Source organism: Maniola jurtina, chromosome 13 (genome assembly GCF_905333055.1).
Source record: "Maniola jurtina chromosome 13, ilManJurt1.1, whole genome shotgun sequence".
NCBI lineage: Eukaryota > Metazoa > Arthropoda > Insecta > Lepidoptera > Nymphalidae > Maniola > Maniola jurtina.
In genome coordinates, this window is record NC_060041.1 from 12,882,111 (window position 1) to 12,895,045 (window position 12,935).

The following is a 12,935-nucleotide window of genomic DNA, read 5'->3' on the forward strand; positions in this document are numbered from 1 at the left end:
CGAAAGCTTACGGCTTCATGACGTCCGTTTTATTACATGATTGTTTTGGCTTTTGATTGATGATGATTCATGGCGTTAGCCAAACTGTTTCAGCTGTATTCGTTTTTTCGGTTGCGCGTAGTGCAAAGCAGAAAGCAGAGTTGTACATTAATTCTGCAGCGAGTCATAGATAAAAAAATAAGAAAAGAATTATTATGTACAATATTTACCATCGAATGAATTCGTTTCCTTTCTGACTTCTTTAAAACAAAAACCTATACCTTCTATACTTCATTTAGACAATATTAATACCGGGTCAGAGGTCAGCACTGGTCAGTCTCAACTTTTGAGATCCCTTATATTTTTTTTCCTCAGGGGTGAAAAACTCCCCTGCTGGCAGGGTGTGTCCGTCTCGCACGAACTAAAATAACCTCCCCGTGTCTTCCAAGGTGAGCACCAGGAACTGCGTGGCATTACTTCGTGCTTTTGAAATACCTGTTGTAGTATAAATCCGCCATAACACCATAACTTACACCAAACCCAGTGACCCATATCAAGCGAGTTTTGTCACCGCTACAAATGTGTTTAAAGTTGAACCTGCTTACGTGTCATCAAACGTTATATCCTAACCAGAAATTATTTAACTTAAGATTCACCGCTAGTTCTTTGAACTTAAGCTCTTTAGTCATGTCAAAGAATAATATTAGTACAAGTCATGTAAAACAAGTGGACAGGTTTGAAATTAAAGCTATCCTACTCAGCGCAGAACATTGTAAAAAGGAGCATTAAGTCATTTTTAATTTTATTACGGGTAGGCTTACGCCATGCATTTAAATCATAGTAATTATTTAATTTTCATCTATTTTGAATACATGGTATGAGTTAGAGTTTAAATGGATGGGGGCAAGACCCTCAACAATGAGAATTACGACGCAGTTACCGTTCAACTACAACAGTTCCCATGTAGCGACTCGTAACCACTCCACTACAGCATTACGCAAAACTAAACCATGTAATGGGCCAGAGATTAGTTTCCTCTCAATTTGCGCAATCCGCAACCAAAGTTTCGCGCTTCTGCCGCTCAATTTAACCGCTAACCGGTGGTTAGGGCTGCAGTTAAACGCAGATAATGGGTAGATTGGGCCGAGCCGCTGTAATTATGTTCTCGAGTACACGCGGGTAGTTGCGGGTTGGCTGACGCTCCAAATGACTACATACTGAACGAGAAGGGCTCTCTTTTAGGGTTCCGTACCCGAAAGCCGCCTACGGGCCCTATGACTAAGACTCCGCTGTCTGTCTGTCAGCAGGCTACATCTCGTGAACCGTAATATGTAGAGAGTTGAAATTTTCACAGAATGTGTAGGATAATGGGTAGATTGGGCCGAACCGTTGTAATTATGTTCTCGAGTACACGCGGGTAGTTGCGGGTTGGCTGACGCTACATACTGAACGAGAAGAGCTCGCTTTTAGGGTTCCGTACCCGAAAGATGCCAACGGGACCCTATACTAAGCCTGAGATCTATAGAGCACACTTTGACTTTGCTTAGACTTAAGACACTATTAAAACGAGACAGCGCTATATCGCTCACATAAATCTGTCTCGTTCTAACTGAAACTTAAGTCTAAGCAATGTCAAAGTGCGCTCTATAGATTTCAACCTAAGTTGCGGGCATAAGCTATACTTACGTTGAATATACTCTGTGGTACCTAGTATCACACACCCCCTCTATATAAAGCTTTCTATTCTTTCATAGCCCCCCTTATGATTCGCCCTAGTCGGCACAAGTAAAAGCATACAACCCCGAGTAACTAGCCCCATGAAACCGCATTCGGTTTGATAAATAAACCCTAGCTTTGAACCCTTAACCGCAGCACGATAATAACCCTGTGCCTAAAGCGTCCGTGAAACAAAAGATCCCTTAAAGTCATTAATACCCCCATTTTAAAAACAAATGTAATTTTAACAACTGCCATTCATAATAATTGACAAATTAATAATTATTTTTAATTACCATTATTTAAGAACTACCTTATTAGATTTAGGTTTTTCAGAATCCCGTAGGAACTATTTGAATTTCCGGGATAATAAGTAGCCCCTATGTGTTAATCCAGTGTATAATCTATCTCCATTCCGAATATCAGACAAATCCGTTCATTTGTTTTTGCGTGAAAAAGTAATAAACACACACACACACATACACACATAGAAACGCATAGACTTTCGCCTTTATAATATTAGTGTGAAGTGTGAGGATTGTCATCATGCGCAAGCCTATTTTGCAATAAAAAAATTAACGGTTTTTTCGAGTAGAGTTTGGACAATTATAGATTCTTAGATTTCAATGACTCAAACACCTAGTACCATAACGGATTATGACTTGATTGTGACCACTAGTTAATCAGGAACAATTAAGTCACTTAACTGAAGAGATGTGTGCCGGTTATTAGGACAAGTCTGCGGTGATGTGCCCAATTGACCCTACGTCGGACATATTTTAGGGGTCACTAGTCACTACCAAATTGGCCTGCTTCTTTTGTTTACAATTAATGTTCAACCTATTATATCAAGGCTTGAACAGTGTAAAGTATGATACACATCAACGCACCCCATCCGCAAACGCAAAAATCGTATGCATGCGTAATCCGCATGCTCCAGTAGCCTACCGCAAGTGCTCTATGGAGATATACGGCTGGAATGCGAGCGCTTGCCGTCGGATGCCGCAGCATGCTTCCGCATCGTTTGAGCGATAAGACGGTGCCGAGTCACAGTGAATTAGTCTACATGCTCCAGTAGCCGACCGCAAGCGTCCTATGTAGATAATCGGCTGGGATTCGGGTGCATGCCGTCGGATGCCGCAGCATGCTTTCGCATTTCTTGAGCGACAAGACGGTGCCGAGTCACAGTAAATCGGTCTCCATTCCTACTGTGTGGACCACATCCGATGGTAGCTGAATTGAACCGAAAGTACGACACGATGCGAGTTATTATGAGTAAATTATTATCAGACAATATGGCGCGTGAGAACTTAAAATACATAAGTGGTCATTCACATATTATAATGTAGGTAAACAGGTTAATTATACATCTTATCAGTCAGTTAACTTATCATCGTGAAATATTTATTTAACTGTCACGATAATATTAATTACTAGTACGCGACAGGTCAAGATGGCAATCGGTGTGGGACGCTCCGCAAACCCGCACATTCCACATGATAACTCGGAGCGGAAATGCGCGGGTGACGTGTGACGAGCGCCATAAAACGTGAGAATTTTTGAAAATTGATTGTTCTAAAATAGAATGCTACGTAGGGCCATTTTCCCCTCAAAAGGATAAGCGGAACCCTTATAGGATCACTTTGATGTCTGTCTGTCTGTTCGTCCGTCCACCGTCGTGTCTGTTAAGAAAACCTATAGGGTACTTCCCGTTGACCTAGAATCACGAAAGGCAGGTAGGTAGGTCTTATAGCACAAGTAAAGGAATAATTCCGATTTTTATTAATTTTTATGCATAATAGTTTTTGATTTATCGTGCAAAATGTCGGAAAAATTACCCGAATACGGAACGCTCGGTGCGCGAGTCTGACTCGCACTTGGCCGGTTTTTTTGGCAATAGCTCAGTCTTAAATTAACTTGATCTGCAAATTGGTCGAAAACACACGTATCCGCACAACTCCGCTCCGTTTCAGTGGAAACGCACCTTAAGATAGAAAAGCGCTCATCTAGAAGGGATAGGCATGGCAGTTTAATGATTAAACCTGAAAGCCCCTTTTAATCGATTTGACTAGATAAGTAGAAAAATATATATAATCCATTTTTCTACTTTTATTTTTAATCTAAATACTTAGGTATAGCCCTTTATTCCATAGCTCAATAAACTAAGTATAATAATCACTTAATTGAGTTAATCTTTAATCCTTTAATCTTGTTAACAAACTTAAAACGTAGGTAGACTGTAAAGGGATTTTTTCTTGGATCCATTAAAAAGAAAAATAAAAGAAAAAGAATAATTTGGCGCGAACTCGATATAATGCATTTAAAAATTCTAATTTCGAATACAGGAAATTCGATACGGTAATGCGTTCCTGGTAGGCTTGGGGCACTTTTACAGGCCACGACGTCGTCACGACAGCAACTAACTTTTTTAGATATTAAAAAATCTGGGTAAAACAAAAGCTGCGCGTGCCAAACTTAACATCCACAATGTGGTAAAATACTTATTATAATAAGCTAATTACCTCCAGAGTCCAGACCTTTTCAGGAAACCACGCACCTAACGTTGACGCCCGAAAAAAGCTTTGGCTGAGGAAATGTGTTTAAGTGTAACTAGCTACTGTACTTTCCTAATGTGCGAGAAAGGTTGACTGACGAAACAATTATGAGACAAACCAGATATTATTCAAGCCTTAGCACGAAATCTGTGACCATTACAATAACAAAATCACAATAATTCGTGTGGAATGGTAAAAAAGCATTATTGCTGCAACTATGAATTCTGGCTAATAACTAGTACGAGAGTATCAGCTAATAGAGGTGATTGTGATCGCCACACCGTAGCTGTAATTTTATCGGAATCGACCCCTTGAATTTATGTATTCTTGCTGCAATACCTAAATGCATTTCTGATTGTCATTCATGAGAGAGTTAGCCAATCAGTGGTGATTGCAATTATCATACTGTAGCTATCAAATTACGGCGGTAGGCCTTTTAAGTTCTTTATAACTAATTGATGTAATGTCAGCGTCACTGGTTAACCATGACGGTATCGTGTCGTAAGCTGTAAAAACCACTACAAAACGCAGCATGCTTCTAATGGAACAGGTGAGAGTGGAAACATTTTCTTTTTTCTCCGATTTTCAAAATGGTGTTGGTATTTTCGAAGGCATATTTTCGGATTATGGACCATTGTCCATTTGTTGGGATTTCGTACTCTTCGTAAGCCGCAGAGGTAATTTTATCAGGGCCTTAAAACCATATTTTATCATTACGCTAACACCTATACTTACTTTTTACTTACTACACTTTTTGTAACTTACTAGATGATTTCCGCGATGTCGTCTGCGTGGATTTAGGATTTTATGGTTCCGTACGCGAAGGATGCCAACGGGACCCTATGGCCTATTGCCACTTTTCGTCCGTCCGTCCGTCCGTCCGTCCGTCCGTCTGTCTGCGTCTCGCTAACCGTAATAGGTAGAGTTAAAATTTTTATAGAATTTGAATTTCTAAATGGCCATCACTAAAAAGTTTAAAAAAATTAAAGTACTAGTATTCTTTGTACGATTGTATGGAACCTTTCGTGTTGCGCGAGTACGACTCGCACTTGGCCAATTTTTTTTTAATTTCAAGGGATATTTTCTAGTATGAAAGTAGCCAAGTATCCGGGATGCAAGCTACCCTCTGTATCAAATAGATGATGCCAGCGACTTCATCAACGTGTATTTACTATTTAGGTCTTTAAATCCCATGCAAACTCTATGATTTTTATGCAGGATGCAAGCATCTTTGTACCAAATTTCATCAACAACGGTTAAATGAATGGGCCGTGAAAAGCAGGCAATCTGTTAATGTATGTAGTAACAACTATGGGGCCTAGACTTGCCATTCTGATCAAATTCTGAAAACCCTCTCGGAGAAACGCATAAGCGACGCGATTTGGCCGGCGCTTTAGTCTTTCTGGAGTTAGGTATCTTATTTTTACTATCGGTTCGCGGTGATAAGGTCGTATGGGCTGAGCATATAGACCTACGATTTTTAAATTTATGGGGCTGAGCATAGTGCGCCTCGCATTTCAACGAGAAGGTACTTATTTACCTATTAAGTAAATTAAGGAAACCTAAGGTAGATGTAATTATCTGAATATATAAAAGGAAAAGGGGACTGACTGACTGATCTATCAACGCACAGCTCAATCTACTGGACGGATGGGGCTGTTTGGCATGCCGATAGCTATTATGACGTAAACATCAGGTAAGAGCCTCGATAGCTCAACGGTTGAGGAGCGGACTGAATTCCGAAAGGTCGGCGGTTCAAATCCCACCTGTTGCTCTATAATTGTCGTACCCACTCCTGGCACTAGCTTAACTCTTAATTGGAGGGGAAAGGGGAGTATTAGCCATGAGTAGCATGGCTAATATCCTTTAAAAAAAAAAATTGGGGTAAAATAGAGGTTGGAATTTATGAGTTTAATATTTAAGTTAACAGAAATCGCGCTTGTTTAAGTTAACTATTTATTTTCCCACCAAAATTATTGTTACTTATAATACGTCGAGTTGTGCACGTCACTAGTAAATACACACTGAATAGATGTCATTGTGAATTTGAAACTGTGTATGCGTAGCCGTAGTCGAATGTTTGGGTATTTTGTGATGGAGCCCTCCAAGTCTTTTGAAGTCTCAACCGATATCTAGATTCTAGACGTCCACTGCTAGACAGTGATCTGCTAGTATTGTAATCCTCCATACTAATATTATAAATACGAAAGTGTGTCTGTCTGTCTGCTACCTTTTCACGGCCCAACATGTTAAACGATTCTGACGAAAGGCACAGGGTCAGCTTATATCCAGGGGACGGTCATACCTAGGCTACTTTTTATCCTGGAAAATCAAAGCGTTCCCACGGGATTCCTAAAGACCCATCAGCTTAACCGATTTGTATGGGTACCGAGACAGCTTACGTCCCTGTTGTTGACATAGGTAACTTTTTATCCTGGAAAATCAAGCAGTTCCCACGGGATCTTTAAAAACTTAAATGCAGGCGGACGAAGTCGCGGGCATCCTCTAGTACTATCATAAACCAGGCGTACCCCCATGGTACGACAGCTAGTGTGACAATAGAAATCAGCTAGTCTCTACGCCGAATGCGGAAAACTGCATCAATCATTATAGCAATCGCTATTGCTGTGATTGTCTGAATTTACGGTATTGTTGCTGCAACAATGCATCGTAGCCAATAGTGAGCGAGTGTCGGCCAATCGGAAGTGATTGTGATCGTGTGATGGTAAGTCGTGATCGTCTATATTAGTGGTTATGGTTAGGCATAATGAGGAGATAAAATAAGAAATAAAATCAGCTGAATTTTAGAGACACCTAGGTATTTAAGTCATGAGTTATTTACAAGTAAAATTTATTGGTACAGCACGTCGGGTGAACATGAACACGTGGACTTCTCGACCAGCTAACAGGTTCTACGCGGAGTGAATTATGAAAAGTTAATTTAATAGTTCAACTCCTCAATCGTTACACAGTAGGTGTCATTTTACCGAAATCGAGTTTCAGCTGCTCGATTACGGAAAAACTGCATCAATCATTATTACAATCGCAATCGTTGTGATTAACTGTTTTAGAACTAGTTTAGATTAAAGGAGACCGACCAGATTTGGGCCCAGTCTCGTTATAGAAAAAAAATATGGGAAAATCCTTTATTTTACGATAAACTAAAATCACAAACAATAATTTGGATTTACAGTTGCTAAATATAAGAAATATTTTTGGGAATGTTTTTATTTTTTGTTGAGTTATGCATTCCGTGACGACTAAAAAAAACAATGAGTTAATCTATGGTTAGTCAGTAAACGAATGTCAGTGTCAAAATAACGGTTGCAGGGTGACCAGATTTAGTAGATTTCTTCTTTTTTGGTAGGTTTTCAGGTATTTAGTAGGTAGAAAATATTTAGTAGGTATATTTTGGTAGAATTGACACTATTTAAATTATATTTTAATATTTTTTTCAGCTAAAAATGACAGTCTTATATGAAACTCCTTAATGCGGGGTATTATCCTTTTCTTTGAATTTTCATTTCAATCAATCAATTTATCATTCAATTGATAAATTGATGATTAATTCAGAACATGATAGAATTCAATAATCCTTCATTTTGATTCTTAGCCATAGCCTACTTTACTTTACTTTATTTGAATTTGTTATAGTTTTTAAAGAACCTGTTTTATATCTGCTAACATTAAAAAGCGTCAGGTATTTCATGGATTTCAAATTAGAATATAAGGACTATAACAAATAAAAAGTATAGTCCATACAAAATGAGAACTCACTCACCGTTTTAACTCTATTTGTCAACTGCCATGTCACAACTCACAAGTATTATTAACCTTTAAAATAAGGACTAAAATCGTATTTTTGACATGACAGTTGACACATAAATTTAAATAGTGAGTGAAAACTTAAAATTTATGCAAAATAGTCTGACACTTGCTAATTTCCTTGAATACAATCAACATAACTAATGCTATTGCTTTCACAATGCTGCCTACGGACAAGGATAGCAATAGATTTAGACCTATTTTAGTGATTGTGTACAACAAAATTAGCACCATTCCCTCTTCTCTATTGTTACACTCTTGGCATAGCAGTTATTGTCATCGCTGCAGTGTCGTGGCACTATATGCATCGCTGATAGGTCTCTCCGATGGCTGCTTTCCTTGTGCACTCACATTAGAGAAGATCCTATGCAGCCCTCACTCCATTCTCTCACTACTGGCTAATAGACTGTTGTAGCCATCACCAGTTCACTACTGAGCACGGGTCTCTTCTCAGAATGAGATAGTTTTGGCTAGTCCACCAAGCTAGCCAAGTGCCGAGTGGCAGACTTTGTGAGAACATTATTGAAAACTCTCAGACATACAGGTTTCCTAACTATGTTTTACTTCACTGTAAAAACAAGTGATATTTAATTGCTTAAAAAGACAGATAACTCTGAAAAGTTAAAGGCGCAAAAGTAATACATTTTCATTTCCTTCATATAAACAACAGGATCAATCCTAGTAAAAATAAAATTGGCATCTTTACTTCTCAGTGCAATTCAATACTAGTTTCATTATCATTGAGAACATTTCACAAAGAAGTTTATAATAATAATATTATGTCTTCTTCTTCTTCCAGACCTTATCCCATACTATGTGGGGTCGGCACAACATGTCTTCCTCTTCCACTCTCTTCTGTTATCCATCATCCACCCCTTTTATACGCATATCCTCTTTCACGCAATCCATCCACCTTATCAAATAATAATATTATGTATTGTACTCAATATAACACATTACTCAAAATAACACATTCATATTCATAGGAATAGATAAGCCCACCATACACCCATAAGAAGCCTGGGCAAGTCCACAAATGTATAGGTGAAGATGCGAATTGCCTACCAAGTTAGAGTGAGAGGTCGGATTTCAGTGGGCTACCACTTTTCACTCATTTTTTCATTCAATGTAATATTTAGATTGCAAACTCCATATAACTTTGTGGGTGGGGTCAGATACTAAAAAATAAATTTAAGCCAAATTGTACTTAAAGAAGTCTCAAATTAAGCGTTGTAAGTTTAAAGAAACAATTGCTTAACTTTTGATCAAAAGCAGGACAAGAAGTCTTCTTGAAATGGTACACATTGTGAGTGGGTTCCTCACTCTGGAGCCCTGACCACTGGCAGCTTGGGTCTTACTTTGCTGCTAGTGGGAACCATTTAATATTTTTTTACCCCCGACCCAAAAAGAGGGGTGTTATAAGTTTGACGTGTGTATCTGTGTATCTGTCTGTGGCATCGTTGCTCCTAAACTAATGAACTGATTTAATTTAGTTTTTTTTTTGTTTGAAAGGTGGCTTGATCAAGTGTTCTTAACTATAATCCAAGAAAATCGGTTCAGCCGTTTGAAAGTTATTCCTGTAACCTTCACTTGTCAGGGGTGTTATAAATTTTTAATTTACTTATTTTTTTAAAATTTTGTTTAACAGGGCTCTCTCCGTCACTCGCTTCATACAATCGTAGTTCCAATTTCATTTGAACATTAAGCAACCAAAGTCCATGAAATTTTGCAGACATATTCTAGAAAGTGATATCTGTGTCTGTGGTGTTTTAGATTTTTCTAAAAATATGTAGTTTTAAAATTACAGGGGCTCAAAGATTTGTATGAAAATTTTTAAGACCGCGTAACTTTGAAACCGAATATTTTAACAGAAATCTGGAAAACCACAGACACAGATATTAGTTTCTAGAATATGTCTGCAAAATTTCATGCACTTTGGTTGCTTAATATTCAAATGAAATTGGAACTACGATTGTATGAAACGAGTGACGGAGAGAGCCCTCTTAAAGTTAATGTTAGGTAAGTTATTTTATTTTTTGTTGTTTCTGTTATTTTATTTTGTCGTTGTTTCTATCAAGTATTTTATTGTTTGTTGTTTCTGCTATTTTATTTTTGTTGTTACTGTTATTTTATTTTTTGATGTTACTGTTACAACAAAATATAAAAATATTTTATTGTTTCAACAACAACAAAATATAAAAATATTTTGTTGTTTCAGTTACTTATTTTATATTTTGTTATTTTTGTTATTTCATTTTTGCAAAGATTTCTTTAAATATGATTTGAATGAGATTTGTAAATAAATAAGTAAGTATGTTTGACAATATATTACAAATATTATGGTGATGGTTTTTATACTCTGAAATGCATAGTCTTAGAATTAAACTGGTTATTTTCCAGCCTTAGCGAGAATATAGGTAACTCAGTGTGTCACGAAACCTGTTTTAAGATGTATCTAGTAGGTAAGTAAGTAGCTGTACTTACTATATTTTTACACAGAGTTAAATCTTAATTCTAGCCAGTTAGACCTTCCACACTAAATTACAGTAAAGTATGCAGTAGTATTTTTAAGTTTTATGTAAGTATGTAGAATATTAATTAAACTAGATGATGCCCGTGGGTTGTGACTCGAACATTTCTAATTTAGATTTTTTTAAATCCTGTAGGAATTTTTAATTTTACAGGTTGGGCCGTGACAAAATAACAGACAGAGAAACAAAACTAACCAAATGGTAATGATTTTCACTTTATATCAAGGGAAGTAACTAAGTTGCCTTTGAATAAAAAAGGTAGCATGTTCCATTTACAAGCCAAAGATTAAAAGGTTAGGTGTTGTAAATGTACATGCATCAAGTTCCAATATGCAATCTATCTGTAATCTTTTGTAGTTACATAGCAAGGAGCAATTGTCAATAGACCATATAGTAACACAATTTTTGACAAATAAGTAGTTAGTAGCTGTGCTTAGTTGAATAGGCATTGAAACTTAACATGTCTAATAGTAACTTACTACCCATAGAAACAATCAGGTATTTCTTCAAATAATAGATAGTGATAAGATCATTTTGAAAAATAGCAGGAAATAAAGGACACCTCTATTATGTACCATTAATAGTTCCATAGCAATTTATTATAATGATTATAATCTGTATTGTTCAAGGTACTTTTTCTGTCAAATGTCAAACAGTAGATTTTAAGCGGCGATAAAAATATTGTATTCACGCGATCATGCCGTTGTATCATCATTTTTTTATTATTACAGCAATTGACATAATTTAGTATGCAGGTCGGACACTCTTTAATTATTCGTCGCTCGTGATATGAAACTTTTTATAAATTAGGTATCCATTTTAATGAGTTTTGTATCATTCATTTTCATCCAGCTTTTCATTTCACCATGGTTTTTTACATAAAATAATCAAGGTTTAATATTTAAATATTGGAAAAAAGTGTTTGTTTACTCACCTTATCGGGCTCGTCGAAATTTTTTTTATGATGTTTGAGTATCACTATCACTTCGATAACATTATATAAATCGCACTGCGTTTTGCAAACAGATGAGAGATCTGAAGAGCATTCGTTCACAATATCGTGCCGGCACAGTATTGAACGAAACCTTTATGAAACCATGGCCAAAATATGCATTTTTTATTATCTCTATCGATTTCGAGCCAGCCACCGCCGACGGTCGAAAAGTCAGTGTAACGCGAGACCAGCAAAACAGGTTCTATTTTACAAACAATATCACCACAAGCACCTTAGTAATTTCATTAATAACATCTGAAAATCGATTCCACAACAAGGTTCACGACAATTCAAACAGAAAGACTGCCGCAGCGTGTTAAATTCATTATTTTACTACCTAACAGCTTCCTAAGACGCGAGGAACACAGTTTTCTGATTAGTACACATTTATTAAACTATAACGTAGAGAATAGTACTGAATTCCGTTCCTGGTAAATTTTCGTATCATTTTCTTTATACAATGGTTGCAAACAATAAGCCTAGCGTAAAACACGCACGACCAACGCCAGGCAAGCTCTTGATGACACTAAAATTTGTATAGATGTCGCGGTACTCGCGGCCATTATGGAAAATGGCGACAGACAGGAGCCGTCAAAAACACCCAAACTAAATTGCACTTTATTCTTAAGGATTAAAAGCTATTTTGAAATAAACCTTTTTGTTATTTAAAAACTATTCGATCGTATAAAACGGCTAATTCAAAGAGCCTCAAGTGTTTATGACTATAAGTCTACTAGATGCGCTATTTGTCTATTCGGTTATGCTTTGTCCATTTTTACCCGACTTTGCCAGAAGGTGGGTAATGATTTTTGGGTGTATTTGTTTACCTAGTTAAAAATAATTAAGTAGGTAAAACTTACCTATTAATTAAGTAGATTAATACCTGTTGAGAGTTGAGACACTTTATTCTACCTACCTAGGGAGTTAGGTAGGTAGGTAATAGGTGGTACCTAGTACCTCTAAGTACCTACTACCTATCAACTGAGTCTCAATTATTATGTAAGTAGGTAGGTATTAAAGTTTTGCAGAAAAGTTCAGATTTTTTGTAAAAATGAAAACATGTAACTACCTACACCTACATTAGCTGATGTTGGGTAGGTATAAAATTAAGACATCCCATTCAATTTTTTTTTAAATAATGATGTTTAAAAAAAAATGTTTAGGTTCAAAAAATTAAATAGGTGCCTTCGGTGCCTTCTTGACAGTAACAACAAAAAAGTAACAGAAACAACAAACAATAAAGTAAACGAAACAACAAAAAAAAACAGAAACAACAAAAATAAAATAACTTTATCTACCCTTTGATAAAAAATAATATATGATTAAATTAGCGCC